Genomic DNA, 27,743 nt, shown 5'->3' with positions numbered 1-27,743 from the left:
GCTGATTCCATTTGTAAGCAGCCAAAGGGGAGTGTCTTCTGCAATCAGTGATGCTAAATGTAATCATGGGAAGCCTTTTAAGGAGGACTCAGAGGAGACAGGTTCCATTCCTGCTTGGCTGGTGAGCCTCTCCTGTGGAGTTCATCCAGGCTAACCATCAGAGTCATCGGCTTCACAGCCTGCCCTGTGGATTTTGAACTCTGCGTTCCTATGGTCACGTGAGACACTTTCATAAATTTTGTATTTGCAAGTGTTCCCTGTTGATTCTGTTTCTCTAGAGAACCCTAACTAATACACATGCTGTGATAGATTTGTTCCTAGATACTTGATTCTTTTAGTTGCTCCTGTAAATGGATTTTTTTTTACTGTTCATTACTAGTGTGCAGAAACACTACTTATTTGGGAGTATTGATCTTGTACCTTGCCAGCTTGCTGAATTCATTTATTAGCTCTAGGAACTGTGTTATGGATTTTTTCAGATTTTCAGTATATAGGAGCATGTCATCTGCAAATAGATCAAGTTTTACTTCTTGCTTCCTAATTTGGATGCCGTTGTTTCACTTTCTTGCCTAATTGCTCTGGGTGGAATTTCCAGTTCAGTGTAGAATAACTGATAACAGTGGGCATCCTTGTCTTGTTTCTTATTTTAGAGGGGAAGCTTCCAATCTCCCACCATTGAATATGATGTTAACTGTGGGCTTTTCATATATGCACTTTATCATGTTGAGGAAATTTTCTTCCAGTCCTACTTTCTGAGTGTTTTTATCAAGAAGAGTACTGGATTTGGTGAAATGCCTTTTTTGTATCCATTGAGATTATGATGTGATTTTTTCCCCTTAGTTTCGTTAATATGATTTATTATATTAATTGATTTTCTTATTTTGAACTATCCTTGTATACCTGGGATAAAGCCTGCTTGATCATGTTATATTGTTCTTTTAATATGCTGTTGGATTCAACTTGCTAATATTTTTTAAACTTTTTTATTGTATAATATAGCATATATACAAAGCTAAGAAAGAAAAAAGCAATAGTTTTCAAAGCACTCTTCAACACGTAGTTGCAGGACAGAATCCAGAGTTTGTTGTGGGCTACCACACCATCATCTCAGATTTTTCTTTCTGGCTGCTTCAGAAAATAGGAGGCTAGGAGGAATAAATATTTTTTTATCATTACAATCAACTTTTTTTTTCTTTTTTGTGAAAAATGACACATATATATATAAGCAATAAATTTCAAAGCACAGCACAACAATTAGTTGTAGAACAGATTTCAGAGTTTGGTATGGGTTCTAATGCCACAGTTTTTGGTTTTTACTTTTAGCTGCTGTAAGATACTGGAGACTAAAAGAAATATCAATTTAATGATTCAGCAATCATATTTGTTTGTTCAACCCTACCTTGTCTGTTTGACTCTACTATCACCTTTGATCTTTCTGTCCCGTTCTTTAGGGATATTTGGGATATGGCCATTCTAAATTTTTCATGTTGGAAGGGGCTGTCAGTAATGTGGGGGAGGGAGATGGAACTAGTTGATGTTCTGGAGCGGCTGGGTCAGGACTTACCTGCTCCAGGGACCCATCTGGAAGTGTAGGTTTCTAGAAAGTTACCCTAGTGCATGGAACCTTTGTAGAATCTTCTGTATTACCCTAGGTGTTGTTTAGGATTGGCTAGAATGGTTTTGGTTGGGGTTTGGCAAGTTGTGGTAGGTAACAGTATCTAACTGAAGCTTGTGTATGAGTGATCTCCAGATCGAGATAACCTCTCAACTCTGTTTGAACTTTCTTAGCCACTGATACTTTATTAGTTTCACTTCTTTTTCCCTCTCTGGGTCAGCCTGGAATTGTTGATCCCACAGTGCCAGGGCTGGCCTCATCACTGGGCATCATCTCCCACACCACCAGGGAGACTTTCACCCCTGGATGTCATGTGCCTCGTAACGGGGGGGGGGGGGGGAGAGGGAGGCAATGATTTCACTTATGGAGCTGGACTTAGAGAGAGTAAGGCCACATCTAAGCAACAAAAGAGGTCCTCCAGAAGTAACTCTTTGGCATACCTATAGGTAAGCTAGGCTTCTCTGCTACCTCCATAAGCTTCAAGAGTAAGCCTCAAGATCAAGGGCTTGGCCTATTGATTTGGATGTCCCTAATGTTTGACACAATATCAGGGAATGAATTCCCTGATGGTAAAATTTAATAGTTCCATATTTTTTCTCCCATCCCTGAAGGAAGTTTGCCAATACTTTTTGATTATCTGTTTGATATATTCTAGGATGTATCCAGGCATTACATTAAGCCGTACAGGATTAAAGATCCCTCTTTCTTATTCTGGACTACCTGTGTTTCAGTTGTTCAAATGAGCTGTCCAGACAGGTTGAGTAAGATTATGTGCTACAGAAAATTTAGGTTCCAGACAAAATAAACCTTTCTTCCTTTGGTGTCAAAGAATAGGTACACAAAAGGGCAAATAGTGAAATGAGAGAAAATAAAGTGTCAATGGCTGAGAGATTCCAAACAGAGTTGAGAGGTTATCCTGGAGGTTAGTCTTACGCATTAAGTAGGTATCACCTTGTTATTCAAGATGTAATGGAGAGGCTGAAGGGAACTGCCTGAAAATGTAGAGCTGTGTTCCAGTAGCCAAGTTTTTGTAGATGATTGTATAATGAATATAGCTTTCACAATGTGACTGTGTGATTGTGAAAACCTTGTATCTGATGCTCCTTTTATCTACCTTATGAACAGACAAGTAAAATACATGAGATAAAAATAAATAATAGGGGGAACAAATGTTAAAATAAATTTAGACTGAAATGCTAGTGATCAGTGAAAGGGAGGGGTAAGGGGTATGGTATGTATGAATTTTTTTCTGTTGTCTTTTTCTTTCTTTTTCTGAATTGATGCAAATGTTCTAAGAAATGATCATGATAATGAATATGCAACTGTGATGTTATTGTGAATTACTGATTATAGATGTAGAACGGAATGATCATGAGTTAAGAATGTTTGTGTTTGTATATTTTTTAAAAAAATTTAAAAATTAATTTTAAAAAGAATGGGTACAGTTCTAAAATTTAGAAAATATCTTCTTTGTCTCTGTGTTCTGAATTACCTTAGTCCCAACCTGATCAGCTTAGTTCTTATCTGTAAATACCAGGTTATAGACATATAAAACATTCTCTCAGAATCCAGAAATAATAATTACTGCTCCAGACTAAATGTGTCCGCTCTAAGAACTTACAATCTAGATTCCTGTTTTTCTCATAAGCATTTTCTAAAGGACACCATATGATAATCTGTCTTCGTTTCTGCTTTGTTTCACCTCACCAGATGTCCCACACGTTCATATACATTGTTGCATGTCGCATGAAATCGTTCTTTTTGTAGCAGTACAGTATTCAATCCTAAGTATACGTCATCATTTGCCAATCTACTTCTCAGTCAGTGCATACTTCAGCCACCTCCATTCATTAGTCATGTATAATGCCCAAAGTCCACAGTCCATCAGCACTCTCAATTCTAGATAATTTCATTTTTCCCAAGAGAGAGATAATCAGTAAACACACCCTCACCAAACAGGAAATCTAAACCTCCCCTTAACTCTTGTCCCTCCCCCCAATACTTACCCCAGCTATTGCTGTGGTACTGCTTTTGTTTTCCTATTAAACATAAGTTTGTTAGTATTTTGTTGAGGATTTTTTACATTTATATTCATAAGAGATATTGGCTGTAATTTTCGTTTCTTGTGGCATCTTTATTTGTCTTTGGTATGAGGGTGATGTTGACTTCACAGAATGAATTAGGGAGTGTTCTGTCCTCTTCAACTTTTTGAAAGGGCATAAGAAGGATTGGTGTCAATTTTTTCCCCAGAATACTTGATAAATTTCTCCTTGTGAAGTCATCTGGTCTTTGGCTATTCTTTGTTGAGGGGGGTTGATTACTGATTCAATCTCTTTACTAGTTATTGGTTTGTTGAGCTCTTCTATTTCTTCTAGAGTCAGTTTAGGTTGTTTGTGTGTTTTTCGGAATTTGTCTGTTTCATCTAGGTTACCTAATTTGTCCCCATAGAGTTGGTTATGATATGCTCTTTGTTCTAGTTTGCTAGGTGCTGGAATGCAACCTACCGGAAATGGAATGGCTTTTAAAAAGGGGAATTTAATAAGTTGCAAGTTTTCTAAGGCCTAGAAAAGGGCCCAATTAAAATAAGTCTATAGAAGTGTCCAATCTCAGGCATCCAGAGAAAGATACCTTGATTCAAGAAGGCCAATGAAATTCAGGATTTCTCTCTCATCTGGGAAGGCATGTGATGAACATGGCATCATCTGCGAGCTTTCTCTCTTGGCTTCCTGTTTCATGAAGCTCCCTGGGAAGCGCTTTCCTTCCTCATCTCCAAAGGTCGCTGGCTGGTGGACGCTCTGATTCTTGTAGCTATATCATTTTCTGCTCTCTCAGAATCTCATGGCTTTCTCTCTTGTCATTCTCTAGGTTTTTCCAAAGTGCTTCTTCTTTTAAAGGATTCCACTAACCCAATCAAGACCCACCTGGAGGGGGTGGAAACACGTCTCCACCTATCAAGTTGAATATCCGCACTGATTGAGTCACATCTCCATGGAGGTAAGCTAATTAAAGTTTCCAACATACAGTGCTGAATAAGGATTAGAAGAAACCATTGCTCCCATAAGGTTGAGTAGGATTAAAACATGGCTTTTCTAGTGTACATAAATCTTTTCAAACCAGCACATTCCACCCTCTGGACCCTAAAAAAGACATGTTTCTCCATATACAAAATACATTCATTCCATAACAATATCAGAGATCCTTAAACCATTTCAGTTAGAATACAAATACAGTGCGAGGTTAAAACCAGTACAGAGTCTCAAAGTCAGCTATAGGCATGGACAGTCCTAAGGCAAAATTTTCCTCTGGGTCTGGACCTGTAGAACGGGTGTGGACCTGTAAAACTCAAACAGGTTATTTGCTGCCGGCATACAGAGGAGGAATAGTCATAAGATGCATGTACCTGTTTCCATAGGGAGTAAGAAGCACAGGGGTCCCAGGACCTAAGCAGTTTCAAAAACCCACAGGGTAGAGTCCATTAGATTTCAGAGTCTGAGAGTCATTGATCTTTGGGGCTTTAGAAAGTGGCAGTCTCACCCTTTCCAAGGGCATACACAGTGGCCTACCTCTCTGAACGCAACATTGGGGGACAGTGGAGAGACCACATTTTTCTCAGCACCACCCTCTCCAAGGATCGGGGCCTGTATCTGGGTTCTCGGCCATCTCTAGGATACATGCTCAACCCCGCAATGTGGTGGCAGCCAGACTCTCCCTAAACCCCAGGGAGTGTGCTCCACCTTCCCCAAGGCCTGAGGTGGCATGCCTCTTCCACTGCAATGAGGTGGAAGGCCCATCCTCTACCTTTGGGGCAAATTTACCCTCTCCACCTGCTTGGGTGGGCCTGTTCTCCTGGCCTGAGGCATCTTTTTTTTAATTAATAAAACCAGTCAATATCATTTTTTTCATCACATAATTGTATATTCATCATGATCATTTCTTAGAACATTTACATCAATTCAGAAAATGAAATAGAAAGAAAACAGAAAAAATAATTCATACATACCATACCCCCCATCCTTCCCATTCATTGATCACTAGCATTTCAATCTACTGAATTTATTTTGACATTTGTTCCTCCTATTATTTATTTATTTTTAATCCATATGTTTTACTCATATGTCCATAAGGTAGATGAAAGAAGCATCAGACACAGGGTTTTCACAGTCACACAGTCACATTGTGAAAGCTGTATCATTATACAGTTATGTTCAAGAAACATGGCTACTGGAACACAGCTCTACATTTTTAGGTAGTTCCCTCCAGCCTCTCTGTTAAAGGTGATCTATTTAATGCGTCAGAATAACCTCCAGGATAACCTTTCGACTCTGTTTGGAATCTCTCAGCGGGGATTGATGCTTTATTTTGTCTCATTTCTCTCTTCCCCCTTTCGGTTGAGAAGTTTTTTTCAATCCCTTGGTGCTAAGTCCCAGCTCATTCTAGGATTTCTATCCCACATTTGCCAGAAAGGTTCATACCCCTGGGAGTCGTGTCCCATGTAGGGGGGGTGCGGGGATGGCAGTGAGTTTGCTTGTCGTGTTGACTGAGAGAGAGATGGCCCGAAGCTTCTTGACTTCAGACCTCAGCCTCCATGGCTTTGCCTCTGAAGTTATTTTTCCTCCAATGGGTCCCTTCTCTTAGCCCCCCAGTCCAAACTGGCAGTGGCCCTGTCTATACAGGTCCCACAGCACTGTCATTGGCTTTCTATGCAGTAGCCTTGGATCATGCCCATCAGACATAAGGAATTTCCACAGATCCTTCCCGGATAACTCCATCTCCAATCTTGGCTTTCTCTGAGATGGCTGACTGGTTCCATGTTTGGTTAAATCCTCATGTGGGGCACTATTCTCTGGGGTCTCCCCTCCTGGAAGCCCAGAATTTTCCAGAGCATCAATTTCTGGTTTCTTTGTACCCAAGAGTTCAGTTCTCAGCTTATCTCTTTCCTGTCACATTGACTGTAAGCTGCGAGGAGAAACCAGGCTGCATTTCCACATTTAATTTGGAGATCTCTTCTGCTAAATTTCCAAGTTCACGCCTTTTAAAATCTACCTTCCAGCCAAAGCCACTGGTCAACTTTACCAGATTATCTGCTATTTTAGAACAAGGATTGCCTTCTTTACAGTTTGCAGTAACACATGCCTCATTTCTGTCTAAGGCCTTATCAACAGTATCTTCAGAGTCCACATTTCTACCAACAGTCTCTTCAGACATTCTAGGCCTTCTCTATCAAGCACTTCTGTTCTAGTTTGCTAGCTGCTGGAATGCAATATACCAGAAACAGAATGGCTTTTAAAAGGGGAATTTAATAAGTTGCTAGTTCACAGTTCTAAGGCCAAGAAAATGTTCCAATTAAAACAAGTCAATAGACATGTCCAATCTAAGGCATCCAGGGAAAGATACCTTGGTTCAAGAAGGCTGATTTCTCTGAGTTCAGGATTTCTCTCTCAAGTAAGAAGGCACACGGTGAACACAGTCAACATTTCTCTCTCATCTGGAAAGGCACATGGCAAACACAGCGTTATCTGTCAGCTTTGTCTCCTCGCTTCCTGTTTCATGAAGCTTCCTGGGAGGTGTTTTCCTTCTTCATCTCCAAAGGTCGCTGGCTGGTGGTGTCTCTCATTCTCATGGCTATGTCATTCTCTGCTCTCTCAGAATCTCATGGCTTTCTCTCTTGTCATTTTTACTTTTTCCAGAGTTCTTCTTTTAAAGGATTCCAGTGAAACCAATCAAGACCCACCTGGAATGGGTGGAGACAGCAGCACCTGTCAAGTTTAATACCCAGACAGATTGAGTCACATCTCCATGGAGGTAAGCTAATTAAAGTTTCCAACATACAGTGCTGAATAGGGATTAGAAGAAACCGTTGCTCCCACAAGGTTGATTAGTATGAAACCATGGCTTTTCTAGGGTACATAAATGTTTTCAACCCAGCACACTCTTAGAGTCCTTTTTATTTCTGTGGTGTCAGTATAATGTCCCTTTTTTCAGTTTTGATTTTAATTATTTGTGTTCTCTCTTTTTTTCTTTATCAGTCGAGTAAAAGGTTTGTCCAATTTATTGGTCTTTTCAAAGAACCACCTGGCTTTGTTGATTCTCCCTATTGTTTTTTTCTATCATGTAGCTCCACTCTAATTTTTGTTATTTTTTTTCCATCTTCGCTCTTTTAGTTTAGTTTTTTCTTCTTTCTTTAGCTCTTCTAGTTTTGAGGTTTGGTCCCTGACTTGAAAATTTTGTTTTCTTTTTTACTGTAAACACTTAAAACTATAGATTTCCCTTCCAGCACTGTCTTTGCTGCATCCCATAGGTTTTGGTGTATTGTATTTTCATTTTCATTCACCTCATGATAGTCCTAATTTCCCCCATGATTTCCTCTTTTAGGTTGTTGAAGAATAGTTGCTTAATTTCCATGTATTTGTGGATTTTCCATTTCTCCCTCTGTTATTTATTTCTAGCTCCATTCCTTTGTGGTCAGAGATATTTTTTTAATTTATTGAGACTTCAGTATTTTTTAATTTATTGAAACTTGTTTTGTGAATTAAGATCTGGCCTGTGCTGGAGATTGATCCATGTGCACTAGAGTAGCCATGTATATTCTTTTCTTGCTGGGTGAAGTGTTCTTTGCATGTTTGTTTGGCCTAATTGATTTAGTGTATCACTCAAGTCTTGTATTTTCTTATTGATCTTCTCTGTAGATGTGCTTTCCATTATTGAAAGTGGTGTATTAAAATTTCCTGCTATTAATGTAAAACTGTCTCTCCCTTCAAATCTGGCAATATTTGCTTCATATATTTTGGGGCTCTTGTGTTTGGTGCATATGTATTTATCGTTATTACGTCTTGTTGAATTGACCCCAGTTTTAGTTTGTTAAAGCTGCTGGATTGCAATATACCAGGAACGGAATGGCTTTTAAAAACGGGAATTTATTAAGTTGTAAGTTGATCATTCTAAGGCTGTGAAAATATCCAAACTAAGGCATCCAGGGAAAGATACCTTGATTCAAGAAAGGCCAATGAGTCCAGAACACCTCCGTCAGCTGGGAAGGCACATGATGACATCCGCTAGCTTTCGCTTCTCATTTCATAAGGCTTACCTGGGGACGTTTTCTGTCTGCGTCTCTAAAGCTCTCTGGCTGTGTGGGCTCTGTTGGCCCTAAAGCTTTTTCTGAAATGGTTCCCTCTTAAAGGGCTCCAATAAGCAACTCTGTCGTGAATGGGTGGAGACACATCTCCATGGAAACCTAATCAAACCACCTAATCAAAAGTTACCACCCACAATTGGATGGGTCACATCTGCATGGAAACAATCAAAAAAATCCCACCCACAATATTGACTGAGGATTAAGGAACATGGCTTTTCTAGGGTACGCAGCAGTTTCAAATTGGCACAACTCCTTTTGTCAGTGTAATGACCGTCTTTGATCTCGTAACGGTTATAGTGCCTTAATGTCTGTTTTATCTGATATTAGTTTAACTACACCAGCTGTCTTTTCTTTTTTTTCGTAACATGGGCAGGCACCAGGAATTGAACCCAGATCTCTGACATGGCAAGAACGAGCCACCGTTGCCTGCCCAAACACCAGCTGTCTTTTGCTTACTACTTTTATGATACATTTTTCCCATCTTTTTACTTTCAATCTACTTAATGCCTTTGAGTTTAAGATGTGCCTCTTCTAGACCTCATGTGGTTGGGTCATGCTTTTTTTTTTTTTTTTAATCCATTTTACCAGTCTCTGCATTTAGACTGAAGAGTTTATTTACATTTAAAGTCACTACTGGTAAGGCTGGACTTTCTTTGCCATTTTGCTATTTAGTGTTTGTAAATCTTACACATTTTCTGTCTCTCAGTTCTTCCATTAATGCCAACTTTCATATTTCTTTTATTTTTTGTGTTGTGCCACATTCAGTCCCTTCTCATTTCTATCTGGATGTGTTTTCCATGTGGTCACCAGGAGGTTAAAAGTTCATATAGAACAATCACATTTGATTTGATACCACCTTGACTTCAATAGCATACACTACCCTGTTGGCCTACCTTTCCATCTCCCCAGCTTGTTTTCACTTGTTACAAATTGATGGAGAAATCATAAAATGGCTGACCTGAAATCTGCCCTCTGCCCTAGCAACAATGGTGACCACTCCCAGCCCGACACGTATCCCTGCATGCTCCAGCCTATATAAGCTGGTGCACTTCCTCAATAAGGCAGATGCCTTCCGCTCTCCCCTGAGGGTTGTCTCCTGAGTCGTGTGCTGTGTGCTCTGTGTCTGTCTGACTGACTCAGTACGGCCATTTACCCCCATCCATCAGCTACCCAGCCATCAGCTACCCAACAAGTGGCGCCCAACGCAGAGCTCGAACCCACAACCCTGGGATTAAGAGTCCCATGCTCTACCGACTGCGCATCTCAGTCCTCCTGGGTGATGATCAGCAGGCAGCCAATGACGGGTAAGACCTCCTGGAGAGGCAACCTAAGACAGGCGCTGCTGCCCCTCGCTTCTGGTGGCTTAGCTGGTAGCCAAAGACGGGTAAGACCTCCAGAGGAGGCAACCTAAGACTGGCACAGTTACCCGGAAAGCTAAAAAAAAAGGAGGAATTGATGGAGAAATCATAAAATATTGCCAACATGGCTGCCGCAGCTGATTCAAGGCAACACAAAATGGCTGACCTTAAATCTGCCCTCCACCCTAGCAACAGTGGTGACCAGTCCCAGAAATCTGCCCTCCACCTTAGCAACAACGGTGACCACTCCCAGCCCAACACGTGTCCCTGCATGCTCCAGCCTATATTCCTCAATAAGGCAGACGCCTTCCGCTCTCCCCTGAGGGTTGTCTCCTGAGTCGTGTGCTGTGTGCTCTGTGTCTGTGTGACTGACTCAGTATGGCCACTTACCCCCAGCCATCAGCTACCCAACACAAATTATATCTTTGTACATTGTATGTCCAAATCAGATTGACCATTAATTTTTTGTGTTTGCATTTGAGTACCTGTAGTAAGTAAGAATTGGAGTTACATACTAAAAAATACAATATAATAGTATGAGCATTTATAATTACTGAAGTAGTTACCTTTGTTCGAGGTCTTTGTTTCAAATTACCTTGAACCCTTTCAAGGTATTTCCCTTTACTTTCAGTTTGGGGAGCTCTCTGTGTGCATTGTTTGTGGGTAGGTCCCTCCACTTCTGTTTATCAGGGAATGTCTTAATCTCTTCCTCATTGTGAAAGAAAATCTCGCAGGATACAGAATTCTTGGTCGGCATTTGTTTTCTTTCAGCACTTTTAAGTATTTCAATCTACTGCTTTCTTCTCTCCATTGTTTCTGATGAGAAAATAGTACCTAATTTAATTGGGACTCTCTTGTATGTAGCACATTGCTTCTCTCTTGCAGCTTTCAGAATTCTTTCCTTGTACTTTGCTTTCAGCAGTTTAATCAGTCTGTGACTGATTTAAGTTTTCCTGTTTAGCCTTCTCTGGGATCCTTGGATGTGCATATTCATGTATTTTGATAAATCTGGGGAGGTTTCTGTCTTTTTTTTTTAATATTCCTTCAGCCCTTTTCTTTCTTTTTTCTCCTTCTGGAACTCCCATCATGTGTATACTGGTATGCTTGATGGTGTCTCAAAGGTCTTTTAGGCTGTTTTCCCTTTTTATAATTCTTTTTCCTTCTGGTCCTCAGCCTTTGCTCACTTCAATTGTTTTGTCTTTCAGTTTGTTGATACTTTCTTCTGTCAGCTCCAATCTACTGTTGAGACCCTTGGAAATTTTTCATTTCAATTATTGTGATCTTTAACTCCATTATTTCTGTTCGATTCTTCTTTTTTTTTTTTTGGTGCATGGTCCAGGAATTGAACCCGGATCTCCTGCATGGAACGTGAGCATTTTACCAGTGAACTACCCATGCACCCTGATTTTTAGCATCTCTATCTTGTTATTAAGATTCTCATTGTTCATTGGTTGTTTTCTTGATACCCTTTAGTTCTGTATCTATTTTTTTCTTCTCTTTGAGCAGTTTTTTTTTTTTTTATATGCTGTGTGGTGGGAGTGGGGCTTACATTTCATTCTTTTCCATGTGAATATCTCCCTATCACAACACCATTTGTTGATTTTTGTTGAGTGCATGGGCTGGGAGTTGAACTTGGGGCTCCCACAGGGCAGGTGAGAATTCTACTGCTGAACTACCTGTGCACCCTCTTTGCGCATACTGAAGATCTTTTTTTTTTTTTAAAAAAAAAAAGTCTTTGGTATTCTTCTTTGATGTTTTCTGGCTTTTTATCCTCTTCTTTGGGATGGGCCATCATATCCTGTTTCTTTGTCTTGTAATCGTTTGTAGCACACTGCACATTTTAATATTTTAAATGTGTAAAATGCTGAGATTTATTCTTTGAGATGTCTGTTTCTTGAGTTAATAACCAGATGGTGATTTGACAAGAGATTTTTTTGAGTGCCAGGAGCTAACAAAACCAAGCAAATCTAGGCCAAAAAAACCCCAGCATTCAGTGTTTTGCTACCTGGCTTTGTGTTGTTTAGTGGTCTGTGTCACAGCTCAGACCTCCTAATTGGCAGATCAGTCCAAGGTAAATATGAAGTGTAACATCTGCCCTGTCCCTTTTGTATCTGTGCCTTGTCCTAGTCTGGTGCTTGTTAGAAGCTATAGGAGTTCCTCTGTTTAAAGGAGTTTGAATATTTCCTCTATTTCCCTGGAAATAGATCTCCTCCTTGATCTTCCACTGAGCAACTTCAAGCAGATAAACCTCTGCCCTAGGCCATCCACCTCAGTTGTTTCTTCCACTTCTTTCCTTTTGTCAAGCTTCTTTTGCCTGCAGGGAAAATTGTGGGTAGGGGGGCACAAAAGAGAGGAATTTTCCAAGTCACTTTTTCCCTGGTGGATCAAAGGGAGAGCACTGCTTATCTCCAAATTGCTCTGGAGAGGGGTTGAGGGTGGGGCCGGGAGGAACTCCAGGTACCTCTCCTCCAACTCCCCAAAGCTGAGCTTTCTTTCCTAGGCCCCTGACCAGTCGTTGATACCCTTCAGCTATTCTCTGCATCTCTTGAGGACACATACTGTCTTTACGTCTCCTCCACTGCCTTTGTCTGGGAGTAGTTCATCAAGAGCAGTGATCAGTGACTGGCCTTCACCATACTTTGTGATCTTGAGGAAGTTGATTTTTATGTCCTTCTCTGGCACCCAGCAAGCTACCCCATGAGCTAGAACCCATTGCTGCCTGCTGCTAGGGTGGAGCATGGGCGTCGGTAACCACAGCTCCAAGAGAGTGATTTCCTGGTACTTAGCATAATTTACCAGCCTCTTCCTCTTGCTCTTCCCTGGATGCTGTTCAATATTCTATTAGAGCGTGGTGTTTCAGAACAGTTGATTCAGACAGTTCCTCCCTATTTAATAGTTGTTCTGTAAGAGAAACTGGTTCCTGGAGCTTCGTATGCTGCTGTCTTTTTCCTTCTTGTTTGAGTTTAAATTTTATATACAAATTGTATCATACTGATCATCTCATCGTGTAGCTTTTTACCCTGAATATTGTTAATCGAGATTTGTTTGTGCTGCGGTGCATATAGCTCTCTCTATATTTAGTCTAGTAAATAGTATTCTAGTATGTAAACTCACTACTACTTACCCATTCTTCTACTTAGGGACACTTGAAGTGTTTCTCTTTTTGTTGTTACCAATATTGCTACAGTGGATAGTCACATACCAATCTCCTTGTATACAGTAAATATGTAACAGCATCTCTAGTGTAGATTTCTAGAAGCAGAAATTCTAGGTCATTGGGTTTGTTCTTATTCAGCTCTATTGCGTTTACACTTTGCTACCCCTCTAAAGTACTTCTATTGGTTTACATTTTCACCAGCAGTGTGGGGAAGTTCCTGTTTCCCCACATTTTGCCAGCAACTGTTACTCTCAGGCTTTCTCTTCTTTTACCATCTGATGGATATGTGGTAGTTCTTAAAGGCAGATAATCTTTGCTTAATAGTTGTTGACCCTTCTTCCTCTGTGAAATGGCTGTTTATATTCTTTGCCCATTTTCCATTGGGTTATTTGAACTTTTCTTAATCATTTAAAAATTTCATACACATATAGACATACAAGCACACACATGCATTCTGGATACTAATCCTTTGATTATAAGCAATGTAAATATTTTCTCTCAATTTTCAGCTTTTCTTTTCACTTTTGTGCTGGTTTGAAAGGATGTATGTCCCCTAGAAAAGCCAAGTTTTCATCTAAATCCCATTTCAATAAAGCAGTATAATCCCTATTCAATACTGTATGTTGAAAACTGTAATCAGATCTACTCCCTAGAGTTGTGATTTAATCAAGAGTGGTTGTTAAGGTGGATTAGGTAACGACAGATGTCTCCACCCATTTGGGTGGGTCTTGATAAGTTTCTGGCGTCCTATAAAAGAGGAAACATTTTGGAGAATGAAAGAGATTCAGAGAAAGCAGAGAATGCCACAGCACCACGAAGTAGAGAGTCCATGAGCTAGCAGCCTTTGGAGATGAAGAAGGAAAATGCCTCCCAGGGAGCTTCATGAAACAGGAAGCCAGGACAGAAAGCTAGCAGATGATGCCGTGTTTGCCATGTGCCTTCTCACTTGAGAGAGAAACCCTGAACTTCATCGGCCTTCTTGAACCAAGGTATCTTTTCCTGGATGGATGCCTCTGATTGGACATTTCTATAGACTTACTTTCATTGGGACATTTTCTCAGCTTTAGAACTGTAAATTGGCAACTTATTAAATTCCCCTTTTAAGAGCCATTCTGCTTCTGGTATTTTGCATTCTGGCAGCTAGCAAACTAGAACAGATTTGTTTATAATGACTTTGTGTATAGAAGCTTTTTCCTAATAGTTATCCTTGCATTCCTAGAGTAAACCCCCATAGTTCATTAATGTGCATTTTCTTTCATACACTATTGAATTAGTTTGTGTATATACATTTAGAATATTTGCATTCATAAAAAATGAACATGTGACTTTTAAAAATATTACTATCCTTTACTGGTTTTGATATCAAGGTTATACTCTAATATCAAGCTTTCACTTTCATAAAATCAGTTGGGTAGTTTTACCTCTTTTTGTTTTTCTTAAAATAGCCATAAAGATAGGAGTTACTTGCTCTTTGAAGAGTTTATAAGATTCATCTGTAAAACTCTCTGAGCCTGGTGGAGTTTGGGGGAATATTTGACTTAGCTGATTTAGTATATTTAATGGTAATTGGTATCTTTGGGTTTTTTATTTTTTCTTAAATCATTTTTGGCAGTATTTGTTTAGAAAATTTTCTGTTTCATCCATGTTTCCAGTTATTGGTATAAAACTTTTTATAGTTTTTGCTCATAATTTTAAAACTCTCTGTTCCATCTATGATTAGTTTCTCCTTCTTAATGTTATTTATTTATTTTTCTTAATATCTTGCTTGGATTTCTTTATTTTTATTAGTCTTTTCAAAAAATCACTTTAGTTTTCTTGGGTTTCTCATCTTGTTTTGTTTCTAGTTCCTTAATCTCTGATCTTATCTTTAGTGAGGTCTTCCTGATTTCTTATTGTGTCCATTATTTTTTAATTTCTTGAGTAGAACACTTAATTCATTTATTTCAGTATTAATTTTTAATAAATGCATTTTAAGGCTACAAAAGTATCAAAATTCTGCTTTAGCTGTGTCCTACCAGTTTTTACATGTAGAACTTTTTTTTTTGAAAGGAAGGAAAGACAGAGAAGGAAGGAAGGAAGGGAGGAAGAAAGGGAAACATCTTTAAACATTTTCTTGTTTTATTATATTTTGTTTGTTTTTTACATGGGCTGGGGCCGGGAATCGAACCGGGGTCCTCCGGCATGGCAGGCAAGCACTCCTGCCCGCTGAGCCACCGCAGCCCGCCCCTACATGTAGAACTTTTATACTCTAAATATTTTTTAGTTTCCAAAATAGGACTTTTCTTTTACTATTTTGCCTTCTGTTATGTTCATAGAATTTCCTTTATTCTCTTATTTTTCTGTCTTTTGTTTTGGAAGTTGCGCTTTTATGTACTCTGGGGTTTTTTGTTTGTTTGTTTCACTGCATTTTAAAAATTGAGATACTTTATGTATTCACATACCCTATAATCATCCAGAGTGTACAATCAGTGGTTCGCAGTGTCATCAGATAACTGTGTATTTGTCACCACAATTGGGTTTTGAGCATTTTCATTACACCACCAACAACAAAAAAAGAATAAAAAGAAAAAGAAAAAGAACACCTGAAACATCCCATTCCCCCGTACTCCCCTATTATTTATTTTTTGTCTTTTTTTTTTACTTACTCTTCTGTACATACACTTAATAAAAGGAGTGTCAGTCACAAGATTTTCACAATCACATGGACACACCTTAAAAGCACTATAGTCATTTATTTATTTTTCCTTGCTTTAATTTTAAATTGGTTTATGAAACATACTGTACAAACAGGCTTTACAATGATTGCTTAGGTATTTTATTTAAATATGCCTATGGATAAGCTAAGATATCCATTTTATGTGGTTAAGATTTCCATTTAATTGTAAAAATAATTTGTATTGTATTGAACCTTGAAAACTTTATGCTGGATACAAAAAGTTAGTCCAAAAGACCACACATGATATTTTTACATTTATATGAAATATCTAGAATAGACAAATCTAGAGAGATGTAAGTAGATTAGTGATTGGCTAGGGTGGAAGGTGGGTGAATGGGGATTTACTGCTTAATTAGTAAAGGGGTTCTGTTTTGGGTGATGAAAGTTTTAGTAATGGAAAGTGACGGTAGCACAACATTGTAAAAGTAATTGACACTGAATGGTACATTTAAAAATGGTTAAAATGGAAAATTTTCTGGTACATTTATTTCACCACAATTTTTTAACTTTCTCTATACTAATAATCTCATTTATTGTTTCCTGTTTGTTTATAGCAGCCATTTTTATAGGTTTGAGGTGATTTCTCATTGTCATTTTAATTTGCATCTCCCTGATAGGCAGTGAAAATGAGCAGCTCTTCATGAGCTTAAAAAGCCATGTGTATTTGCTCTTCAGAAAAATGCCTGTTCATTCCGTCTGCTCATTTATAATTAGATTGTTTGTTCTTTTGTTATTGAGCTGTATAATTTCTTTATGTACAGAGGATATTAAGCATTTGTCCAGTATGTGGTTTTCAAATATTTTCTACCATTGAGTTGGCTGCCCCTACGCCTTGTTAACAAAGTCCTTTGAAGCCCAGAAGTTCTTGATCTTAAGGAGTTCCTATTTGTCTTTTTTCTTTCACAGCTTGTGCTTTAGTTGTAAAGTTTAAGAAGCTACTTCAGTTTTCTAGATCCTGAAGATGTTTCTCTACATTTTCTTCAGGAAGTTTTATAGTACTGGCTATTACCCATTTTGAATTAATTTTTGTATAGGGTGTAAGTTAGGGGTCCTCTTTCATTCTTTAGCTACTGAAATCAAGTTCTCCCATGCCTGATTATTGAAAAGATGATTCTGTCCCAGTTGAGTGGATTTTGGGGCCTTATCAAAGATCAAGTGTCCATAAAATTGGTGGTCAGTCTCTGTACTCTTGATTCTATTCCACTGGTCAGTCCTTCTGTCTTTGTGCCAGTACCATGCCGTTTTGACCATTGTGGCTTCACAGTAAGCTTTAAAGTCAGGAAGTGATAGTCCTCCAATTTATTCTTCATTTTTAGGCTATCTTTAGCTTTTTGGAGTCTCTTTCCCTTCCATATAAATTTGATAACCAGCTTTTCCAAGTTCTTCTAAGTAGGTTGTTGGGATTTTTGTTGGTATTACATTGAATCTGTAGATCAGTTTTGGTAGAATTGACATCTTCATGATATTCAACCTTCCTATTCATGAGCATGGAATATCTTTCCATCTGTTTAGTTCATTTTTTATTTCTTTTAGCAATTTTCTGTGTATAAGTCCTTGACATCCCTGGTTAGGCTTATTCCTAGATACCTGATTCTTCTGGTCACTATTCTGAATGGGAGTTTTTCCTTATTTGTCACCTCAAATAGTTTCTTACTTGTAGATAGAAACGTTACTGATTTTGGTATGTTAATCTTATATCCCACCACTTTGCTGAATTTGTTTATTAGGTCAAGAAGTTTTGCTGTAGACTCCTCAGTGTTTTCTAAGTATAGGATCATGTCATCTGCAAATAGTGAAAGTTTTACTTCTTCCTTTCCTATTTGGAGGCCCTTTCTTTCTTTCTCCTGTCTAAATGCTCCAGCTAGTACTTGTAATACAGTGTTGAATGATAGTGGTGACAATGGGCATCCTTATCTCATTCCTGATCTTAAGAAGAATGCTTTCAGTTTCTCACCATGAAGTATGATGCTGGCTATGGGTTTTTCATATATGCCTTTTATGATATTGAGAAAGTTTCTTTGATTCCTAACTTTTGAAGTGCTTTTATCAGGAAAGGAAGCTGGAGTTTGTTAAATGCTTTTTCAGCTTCAATTAATATGATCATATGAATTTTCCCTTTCGATTTGTTAATGTGCTGTATTACACTGATTGATTTTCTTATATCGAACCACACTTGCATTCCTGGTATGAATCCTACTTGTTCATGATGTATAATTCTTTTAATGGTCGTTGGATACAATTTGGTAGTATTTTGTTAAGAATTTTCATATTTCATATGTAGATTGCTTTTCTCATGCTGCTTTCAGGATTTTCTGTTTCTCTTCAATGCTGGACAATCTGATTATTGTGTGTCTTGGATTAGGCCTGTTCAGATTTATTCTATTTGGAGTTCACTGGGCCTCTTTGACTTGCGTATTCATATCTTTTGTAAGGGTTGGGAAGTTTTCTCCTGTTATATCTTCAACTAACTTCCCCAGCACTTTACTCTTCTTTTCCTTCTGGGATACCAATGATTCTTATATCTGTGTACCTCTTGTTGTCCATCATTTTCCTAAGATCCAGTTACATTTTTTCCATCTTTCTTGCCATTTGTTCTTTTGTGTGCTCTAGTTCAATTGTTCTAGCTTCTAGTTCACTTGTTTTCTTTCTGCATCTTCAAATCTGCTATTGTGTATCTCTAGTATATTTTTAATTTAGTCTACTGTATCTTTCATTTCTGTGAGAGCTGCCATTTTTCTTTTTTACCTCCCAAATTCTTCTTTATGCTCTTCTAGTGTCTTCCTGATATTTTGCTTTAGAAATACCCTTGAGTAGTTGTTTCATATTCTATGTCCCTTCTGGAATTTTGATTTGCTCATTTGGCTGAGCCATTTCTGCTTGGATCTTCATGTGTTTTGTGATTTTCTGTTGTGTTCAGTGAATTTGATCATCTTGATATCGTTATTTTGCAAGTTGGTTTCCTTCACTCTTGTAAAGTTCTGTATTTACTTGTTTTTGTTGAACATTTTCTCATTTTTTGCTGAACGGTTCCTTTTGCACTTTGTTGGTTGTTCTCCATCAAATCAAAGTCCATATCTCATGTAGGATACAGTTCAACTTTATGGGTCTATGAGAAGCTAGGCCGGGGTGCATGGGTTCTCCAGTGGCAGAATAGCTGCCCACCATGCAGGAGATCCAGGCTCAACTCCCAGCTTATGCAAAAAAGAAGAAGCAAGAGATGATAACAATAATAAAATAATAATATGTTTGAAACACAAAAACCAGAACAACAGCGAAATATACCTCAACAGTAGTATAACAGTATCAAAAGGAGACATCCCGGAATAAACTGGGAGTGAAGTCAAGCTGGTACCCACCAGAGAGAGAGAAAATTTAAGAGAAAAATAATAGTAATAATAAAAGTAAATGAAATGGAATAACAAAAATATGCAAGATAAAAAATAGACAAAGAAAAAATATATATGAAATACCCATAAAAATAAAAAATGATGAAAAGAACAATTATACTACTAATAAAAATGTTTAGAAAGAATCTGCTTTTAAAAGGGGGAAAAGAAACAAAGACTATTAAGAAAAAAATAAAGATAAAAACCGAGGCAGATTGGGAGTTAGCTTGCCTGCGCTTCTGCCTTCTCTCCAGAAGTCGGGGCTCCGCCCTCAGGCTCCCCACCCCCTGTCTGGTGCAGGCAACCTGCAGGTACTGGCCCAGCCAGCAGATGGCATGCCGAGTTTCCTCTCAGCCCTACCCTTCCTGGTGGGAGTGACTCAAGATTAGCCTACCAAACAGGAGGGCTGCTCCTGGCCCAGTGTGGCTCATTGACTGGTCTCTGTCAGGAGCTAGTCAGTGCCTGGGGGATCAGCTGATTCACAGTGCTAGCAAAGTGGGACATGACTCTCGGGGATGACCTAGTCCTGGCATCGTGAATGAACTGAGAAAGTTTTTATGATCAAAAGGCAGAAGAGAAATGAAGCAAAATAAAGTTTCAGTAGCTGAGAGATTTCAAATAGAGTTGAGAGGTCATTCTGGAGTTATTCTTATACATTATATAGATATCCCTTTTTAGTTTTTAGTGTGTTAGGACAGCTAGAAGGAAATAACTGAAAATGCTGAACTGTAATCCAGTAGCCTTGATTATTGAAGATGACTGTAAAACAATATAACTTTTACAGTGTTGATCGTGTGATTATGAAAAACTTGAGAATGACATTTCCTTTATCCAGAGTATGTACATATCAGCAAGAAAATAAAGACATTAAATAAATAAATAATATAGGGGTAAGAGGCATGGGATGTTTTGGACATTCTTTTTTATTTTTTTTATTTCTATTTTTATTTATTTATTTATTTTGAGTAATGAAAATGTTCAAAAATTGATTGTGGTGATAAATGCACAACTATACGATGATACTGTGAACCACTGATTCTACACTTTGAATGATTATATGGTATTTGAATATATCTCAATAAAGCTGCATAAGAAAAAATAAAACCACAACAAATAAACAGAGTAATGAAGAAAAAAAGCTAAAAACAAATTATCGTACAAATTCATCCCCTTCCAAGAAAAAAGAAGGGGAAAAAAAAAGAAAAATCCTTGTGGGGCAATGACTGATGAATGAAAGTGAGCATGAACACACGGGCATGCACATAAACACGCACACACACAAACAGCTTTTAAGTAGAAAGCTGCAAATAAAATGTGAAAACAGATACAGAGAAATGGAGGAAAAGAATAGACCACAAAAATGTTTACTGTGAAGGAAGAATTAGTCTTGGGGTAAATAAAGAAGAAAAGAAAAGAAAAAACAGGGGTAGAAGGTATGAGACATGACCACTCAATCAAATACAAGCTTAGCCAACACAGAACAGAAGAAACATAATTACAAAAAAGCATGTAGATGTTTCTTGAAGATGACTGTATAATGATACAGCTTTGACAATGTGACTATGTGATTGTGAAAACCTTGTGTGTGATGCTCCTTCTATCTACAGTATGGACAGATGAGTAAAAAATATGGATTAAAAATAAATAAATAATAGGGGGAACAAATGTTAAAATGAATTGAGTAGACTGAAATACTAGTGATCAATGAAAGGGAGTGGTAAGGGTACTGGGAAAAAAATATGGGGAACAAGGTTAAAATATATCGGGTAGATGGAAATACCAGTGGTCAATGAGAGGGAGGAGTAAGGGGTATGGTATGTGTGAGTTTTTTCTTTTTGTTTCTTTTTCTGGGGTGATGCAAATGTTCCAGGAAATGATTATGGTGATGAATACACAACTATGTGATGTTACTATGAGCAACTGACTATACACCAAGTATAGAATGTTCATATGTTAAGAATGTTATTGTTTGTATGTTGTTTTGTTTTGTCAATAAAAATAATTTTAAAAAAGATTCAACAGAAGATAGATTTATCTAAATAGATCCACAGCTAACAGAACTGAAAGAGAAATAGATTACAAAAAAAAGCATGTAGAAAACTGTGTGTGTGTGTGTGTGTGTGTGTGACTCACAGATAATTACAACAAACTTTGTCCATACTACATCCCTACTAATAATGATTTATATTACTTTTTGATTGTTTAAGAGTAAATACTGCATAAAACTAAATTTAGAGCAGGAGAATTAATTTTATGTGAGAGCATTTCACCTTGGTATCAAAATCTAAGTCTTCATCATCGGATGTAGGCCATGAATCATCAACACCAGGTTTGCTGGAAAGCCTTTAGAGCAAAAATATACAACAAAATGATGCATTCATTTAAAAAAAAAGAATCTGATGAGAAGCTGGCTATCTATATAGTAAAGAATGTTTCTTAACATAATTAAAATTTGGCTTATTTTTAAAAAAGCATTCAGTTATTTATTTCTGATTCCACCTCTACCAAATTATGAATTATTCAATGAAGACTCATTTTTAGACCTCATAACAAAAAATGACAGTCAATTTACTGGCAAACCTGAGAATACTTTTCATCACCAAAGCTTTTCAGACGGACAGAACTTCTGTTACCTGAATTGGAACAAACCTGATAACCTAAAACTATCCCTTCTCCATGGTCTGTCCCATGCTTCAAGAGTGTGCCGGTTTGAAGTTGTTATGTATCCCAGAAAAAGCCTTGTTCTTCTAATCCTGATTCAATATTGTAGGGTGGGAACCTTTGACTAGATTTTTTCCATGGAGAGAATCCACTCAGTTGTGGGTGTGACCTTTTGATTAGCTGGAGATGTGATTCCACCCATCAAAGTGTGCCTTGATTAGTTTACTGGAATTCTTTAAAAGAGGAAACATTTTGGACAGAGGTGAGAGCTGACAGAGCCGACAAAGAGAGCCTACATAAGACCCAGACATTTGGAGATGCAGAAAGAAAATGCCCCCAAGGAAGCTATTTAAAACCAGACGCCAAAGACCACAGCAAACGCCAGGCATGTGTCTTCCCACCTCTGTGTTCTGGACCCACCAGCCCAACATCTTTCTCTGGATGGCTTAGTTTGGACACTTCTATGGCCTTAGAATGGGAAACTTGTAACTTATTAAATTCCCTTTTTAAAAGTCATTCCATTTATGGTATATTGCATTTCAGCAGCTTTAACAGACCAAAATAGAGTAATCTTTATCTTTCAGAAATGGTAGTCTTGCTTCTTTAGCACCTTATCAAGAAGGTAAAAGTACTACTCCTCTTTCTTCCCTTTACTCTAAAACAGTATAGGAAGTCCCTGAAATTTTTGAAAACAAAATGTTCAAAAGCCAAAGAATGTATTTATATGTTGTTAGTGGGACCATTGCTTCCAGAGAGACTAAAACATCAAAAATTACAAAATCAAATTTCTTTCCTATACAGATTCTGTCTTATTCAGGTCCACATAAACTAGCAAGTCCATAAAATCCGTAACAGGTGCTTAGATACCCTAGGAGAGTGACTTTCAAAAAAACAGTGTCCTGATAGTTATACCTCTATCTCCCTAAATACTGTCTAGGTATCTTCCTTCCTATGAACACTCACCTCCAGATGCCTCCTTCTGCAGGACTCAGTGGCAGTCCCAATACTTAAATATTCAGTATATGAAGACAGATTCCAGGAACAAGGATGGGATCAAATGACCAAGAGTGGGCACTCCCTATTTCCTTACTGCTGGGAAACAAACTAAACATAGTCTCAGTAACTGACCCTCCATGCAGGTATATTATCAAGTACTCAACAAAAGCACAGTGCTGGTGAGTCTGCCAGACACGGTGTCTGCAGACTGGCTATTTCTGCATCTGGCCAAGAGATCACTCCCTCTCCTCCCTGTCCCAAGGCCTGGCCGCACAGTAGATGATCAGCCCGCCACTGGTCATCCAGAGGTGCTCTCCACTATGACCACATGGGGAGGTGCAAATTGGAGCTGAGGACTGTCAGCTCCCTCCTATCGCAACTCCCCTGGGCACTGCAGCTGGCCTGGTAGGAATCCCAGTTATCCAACCCACTCACTCTTCCTGACTGATTACAACCCAATCACAAAGAAGAGGTTTGGAATTCCAGGTTGTACAGTGTGCAAGATAGAGCCAGTTGCTTAGTTTACAATATACCACCGTCAAGAAATCCATTTTTGTAGTGTTATATGAGAAGGTATTTAAGAAAAATGTTTCTATATTCTGCTTTAAATTCCCTATGGCTGTTGATTCTAAAATTATACCAAATTTGTAATTGAAAATGCTTCTGAAACTGTTACTCAGACAAATTGCTTTGTATACCATTATAACACTAAGGTCACAGTTTTTTTTGTTTAGTGTTAAATAAATTTTAAAGTGTAAGTTATGGTGTCTAACAAATTGAGTTACACCAACGTGTGCAATGTGGAGCTTTGTGCATTTCTGCCCACCTGCAGCTATTTGCAGATTTATATAGAGACAGTTAAATCTTTTCTTGAGTGTCAGGATGAGTATCTATAAGTGCTTTAACTTGTTTGCACTATCTTGCATACATTGTAGACAACACTGACATTTCACATAAGTTCCCAGAAACCTTTTTAAATGGTGATGCAGAATTCTTCTTGGAAACTACTGGTTTTTCATCACTGCTTGTTGCCCTGCAGAAGTGATCTTCCGTAGATAGGGGGCAATCTGCTGTCTCTAATCCCAGCACAAATTGTATCATCACAGCGATTAATTCAGTGGGGGAGGACGAGCTCATTGGAAGCAGTTTGAAGAAGCAGTTGTTGGTATGTTTGGCAAACATCTCACTTATTTCTTTGCTGAATTTGTCAGGTACCAGTTATCCACATACACGAAAGTGACTTCTGACGAGAAAGCATCGAAAAAAGAAGTTTAAAGTAAGCTAGCATAGCATAGATGAATTTTTCATTTTCTATGACCCTACCGAAAACTTCATCCAGAATGTAAGCCAAACAAAACAAAGCAAATGAAGACTTGATCCTAGAGACAGTAGTGCATAATAAGCAATTTTTTACACTTATATGTATTGACACATTTAATCTCTACACTCTAAAAGGTTCTGGAGCTAAGGAAACCTGGCTCTGAATTTCACGGAGTATTTTGAAGCCAGGCAACTTCAAAGGCAAGTTATATTTCACCTGGGGCATGACATTTAAAATAGGATTAAACCGACAGTGGGTTCAAGAATACTGAAATATTTCCCGAAGGAACTGTTGTGTTCGTCTTTCTTTCTTTTTCTTCTTTCTGTCCAGGAAGGAGTAATGGTTGTTTGACAGGAACAAAGATGAGCACACTTCTTATATCTTTTCTAAGTTTTAAAATGTGTTGACATAGCATTATCACATTGGGAAAATATAAAATCATTCTATTTTTACTATTTTTCCCCAGATATACTCGAGTTGGTTTCAAGAGATTGTCAATTAAGATTGATTCTTTTAACCCAGTAACAATCAGAATCTCACTAAGAAATTTTTTTTTAATTTGACATAGTGATTAAAAATTCATCTCAAATGATGAAGAGGTAAACACTGCCAAGACTATTGAAATGGAAGAATGGACTTATGATGAATAGGAAAACATATTTTATAAAGAAGTAAAATAGTGAAATTATTTTCTTCTTCTGACGCAAGAAGATGCAGCCCATTCCATTGAACAGACTGAAAAACTCAGAAACAGAAAAAACATGCCTAAAAATTTAATGTATGATAAAATGGCATTTTAAATTAGGCGAGGAAAGATGAGTTGTTTGCTAAAGTGACTACACTTAAGCAATTCTGTTATACCAGGCATCAATATGTCTTGGATTGATTAAAGATTTAATTGGGGAAAATAAAGCAAAAAGAAAAAAATGTAAAACTGTGAACGTGAGGCTAGACCGAAGGGGAGGGGGAGAAGGCAGGCTGTGGAAATGCGTTTTCACATCTGGAGAACGTGCATCGGCTTCTCATCAACTGGCACTCGGTGACACACATTGCCACAATCTCCGAAACCCTGGAAACGGTCTGCTGTTGTTGCCCCCGCTAAATTCTCATAGAAACTGGTCGAGGCTAAAATTGAGGGAAAAAGAGACCTTAGCAACTTTTTTTTTTTGAAATTTCACATATTTAATACTTGTATTTGAATATATTAGAATAAATATTTCTCCATCTGTATATATTAGTCATATATTACATAGCATTCTGTCAGTTATACAACACAGAAAACACTTATAGGTGAACATTGAAATGGCAGTGTACATATAATAATTCAACACTGATAAAATAATCAGGTATTCATTTAATGGGAGAGTCTAATATTTCACGATTATCCTGCCTTTTAAAATTCCTCCAATAAAGTTTATATCCAGTAAGGTCAAAAATATTGATCATGATTACCCCTCCAAAGACGTCATAAACACTAAGAAATAGGTGTAACACTAGAAGCTGCAAGACCATAGCTACCACGATCTCTAGATGTTGTACTATACTGACCAAAGCTGGGAGAAACTATTGAAAAAGATGTATAAGCACAGGTAATAGAGATGACATTGCATATACCATAAAAGAAGAATCATAATCTGCATCCATGTGGTCCAAAAGGGGCCTACTGATAGCAACATAGAACACAGATAAGACCTGCAAGACAGAATGGATAAAAATCAGTTCTAGAAATGGAACTTCAGAATGATCAGAAACAAGCCTAGTGAATAAGAGCTTAGCGACTTCTTAGGGAAGTATTCTGGGGTATGAAGTCTTAAGAACCCCTAAATTCCAAGCCACGGTGGCCGCAGTGTTGTGCAATCACCGCTTTTTCACAGGCGAGTCTTCCTTCCGCAACCCACTTCCGGCGCAGCCCTTCCCCAGCGACGTCCACGCCGGATGCCCACAGGCGTTCGCCGAGATTGGAGGTGCCCGGACTTTGCGCAAGCGCACCGGGAATCCTCACCAGCCCGGCCCCGTGCGCACGCGCAGGGACGCCGACTTCTGAGGCGAGCACGCGCGCTTCTGTTTAACGGCGTCGCTTGGCTACAGTTAATTTGCTGGAAAGATGAGCTTCGCTGTGGCGATGTTGCGGCAAGGCCGGGTGGGGTCCCGTCTAACTCTGGTTCTGAGTTCGGGGGGCGGTGGAAAACCGAGTGGCAGGTGAGGTGCCTCACCGCGCCTCAGCGATGAAGAGAATTTTTGGCTTCCAGTGCAAGACGCCGGGGGCAGTAAGATCCCTGCTTTGTAGAGGAAGACATTGAGCCTCAGTGCAGGGACTAATCCAAGAACAGATAGCTGTGTGTTACAGAGCTAGGATGTGTTGAGTGCAGGAAACTTTCCACTATGTTACACTAGATCCAGGTAAGTTATTGAGCTGTTCTGCCCCCAATTCAGGACCACTTCACTCTATTTTTTTCTTCTTCTTCAATTAAATGCTTAAGAAAAAGTTTGTGGAGCTTGTATGCTTGAAGTGTATGGGATAATTAAATCCTGAGTTCTTAACTCTGACACTGTCTGAAATCTTTTGAGAATTATTTAATATGTATGATAAATTGGCATCAATTTCATATTGGCATCAAAGTAATAATATTATCAAATTTTTTTATACACAGCTGTCGCCAACTAATTTTTGAGTATAAAGAAGAAAAGCTATCTAAAAATTTCTCTCAAAATAATAATCCAGGTAAGATTTCTGGTAGTGAAATTACTCTTGGTGGTTCTACCATAAATAAAGAAATCAGAGCAAGAAGGTTTTGATATAATGAAAGAGCAATTTAAAAAATCAGTGTGTAAATTCCTGGGGTTTTTTGCTTAATGGTCTAGAATTCAGAATTTTTAAAGAAATTAATTGTAGATAATTTATATTCTTAAACAGTATTTTCTGAAAAGAAATTCATTTATTTAATCACAGCCCCTGAAATTGCCATATATCTTTGAGTAAATAAGAAAAAGGAATTTTTAAATTAATTTTTAAAAAATATAACAACAAACCAACACAAGCATCCTTAGCATATGATCATTCTGTTCTACATATATAATCAGTGATTCACAATATCATCACATAGTTGAATATTCATCATGATCATTTCTTAGAACATTAGCATCAATTCAGAGAAAGAAATAAAAAGAAAACAGAAAAAAATCTTAGATACCATACCTTATCCCTCCCTTTCCTTGATCACTAGCATTTCAATCTACTAAATTAATTTTAATGTTTGTTCACCTTATTATTTTTATTCCTTATGTTTTACTCATCTGTCGATAAGGTAGATAAAAGTAGCATCAGACACAAGGTTTTCACAATCACACAGTCACATTGTGAAAGCTGTATCATTATACGATCATCTTCAAGAAACATAGCT

At 38.1% G+C, this 27,743-nt stretch overlaps 1 protein-coding gene and 1 long non-coding RNA gene across 6 annotated transcripts in view; one reads left to right on the top strand and one right to left on the bottom strand.

Moving 5' to 3' along the window:
* The window catches only part of ANKRD26 (ankyrin repeat domain containing 26), a 1,272,391-nt gene that overhangs the window by 1,218,383 nt on the left and 26,265 nt on the right, over positions 1 to 27,743 (top strand). The window lies entirely within an intron of this gene.
* On the bottom strand, positions 1,037 to 26,308 carry LOC143688224 (uncharacterized). 5 transcript variants are annotated; one of them, XR_013177889.1, is made up of 6 exons: positions 25,957 to 26,308; positions 23,991 to 25,467; positions 22,989 to 23,117; positions 21,635 to 21,707; positions 13,230 to 13,357; positions 1,037 to 1,145 (listed from the first exon to the last, which is right to left on the bottom strand). It is a non-coding gene; the product is annotated as an uncharacterized LOC143688224 (long non-coding RNA). The 5 variants fall into 5 exon arrangements; XR_013177886.1 differs by lacking the exon at positions 13,230 to 13,357; XR_013177885.1 differs by lacking the exons at positions 1,037 to 1,145; positions 13,230 to 13,357 and having other exon boundaries at positions 20,479 to 21,707.

Source organism: Tamandua tetradactyla, chromosome 1 (assembly GCF_023851605.1).
Source record: "Tamandua tetradactyla isolate mTamTet1 chromosome 1, mTamTet1.pri, whole genome shotgun sequence".
NCBI classification, from domain to species: Eukaryota; Metazoa; Chordata; class Mammalia; order Pilosa; family Myrmecophagidae; genus Tamandua; species Tamandua tetradactyla.
The sequence above is the reverse complement of the archived record's forward strand: the minus strand, read 5'-3'. Positions and strand labels throughout refer to the sequence as shown.